General features: G+C 37.8%; 1 non-coding gene across 1 annotated transcript; it reads left to right on the forward strand.

Moving 5' to 3' along the window:
* The first annotated feature begins 1035 nt into the window (after positions 1-1035).
* Positions 1036-1117, forward strand: TRNAS-GCU (transfer RNA serine (anticodon GCU)). Its single transcript has one exon. It is a non-coding gene; the product is annotated as a tRNA-Ser (tRNA).
* Positions 1118-1383: the final 266 nt, after the last annotated feature.

Raw genomic sequence — 1383 nt, forward strand, 5'->3', positions numbered from 1 at the left:
TTTCTGTTTACTAAACAGGCTCTTTGACCAACTAAGACAAAGGACAAACAGGTATGATACATTAGAAAGCCTGCTTAGAGAGTTAAGAAGCCCCAAACTGACATAAAGAAAGAATAGCACTGCTGGCATTCAAATTCAAGATTTTCTGTTTACTAAACAGGCTCTTTGACCAACTAAGCCAAAGGACATAAAGGTGAGATACATTGGATAAACGGATTAGAGATGCATAGAAAGGAGGCATTTCAAAACTAAATGAACTGGTTTTACATTGTCATGCTTGAAGCCATCTTTCTTCCTTTATATCTCTTAGATAGAAGAGATTTTACATCTCACAATTGCACTATCAGTCGCAAGTGAAACACCTATTTTTAAGATAGGAAGCTTCTTTGTGAAGAGATGAAAACAAAGCACTGCTGAGATTCGAACTCAGGTTCTCCTGTTTACTAGACAGGTGCTTTAACCAAATAAGCCACAGCACCTGAAGATGGCACGCATTTGAAATCCAAGGAAGATTGAAGCACCAATCGAACATTCAACTGGTTAGCGCAGCAAAACAATATTGAGCTTGAGTTCCATTCCACGTAGAGCAGAAACATGGAATAAGATTTCAATCTCAGTCATAACACTTAAGAAGCCAAGTAAATTTTGAAGAGCATTCATTTAAAAGACTGACAAATTTACAGAAGCTGTATCGAGGACAAAGGCTTTGAAGTTTTGCAATTGAATGAGCCATCTTTTAGCACAGCTGAAATTTGGGACTTATTTTGCTTCCAAGTTACGACACAGAATAGACAGATTGAAGAAATGCCATGGCAAAACCAAAAGGTGGAAAAATTATGACTAATTGATATTAAAAACCTCAGCACTGGTTCATTTCTGATAGAGTTTTCCCCAAGCTAACTTCAAACAACAGGCACTGTAGTTGATGAGATAAGGCAACTCTGACAAAAGCCAACATACAATCTTCAGTGAAAAAACACTGACTGGTAAAAACCCTCTCAACATCTTCCCACCTAAACGCACAGGTGCTATGTAGATGAGGTGGCCGAGTGGTTAAGGTGATGGACTGCTAATCCATTGTGCTCTGCATGCATGGGTTCGAATCCCATCCTCGTCGAATTAATCTACTTCTTCTTTCGTGTTGAATGGTTTGGTTTTCATTTTTAACCCAAGCGGTAGACACTTCAAGCATGAAAGTTTACAATACTCCTGTGCTGCTATCAAACTTTGCAGAGTCAGATCTGTAAATCCACTGGTTTTAATTTGTAAAGGTTGATGCCATCCTATATTCTGTAAAGAAAATTATATCCTCTAATTCCTTTTAAAGTGTTTCAACAGCAGAGAATTTTTTTTCTCAATTGCACTATATTAGGGCTGTGGTAA

The sequence above is a fragment of the Dendrobates tinctorius genome, unplaced genomic scaffold (assembly GCF_039654945.1).
Source record: "Dendrobates tinctorius isolate UK_male_01 unplaced genomic scaffold, ASM3965494v1 ptg000204l, whole genome shotgun sequence".
Taxonomy (NCBI): Eukaryota; Metazoa; Chordata; class Amphibia; order Anura; family Dendrobatidae; genus Dendrobates; species Dendrobates tinctorius.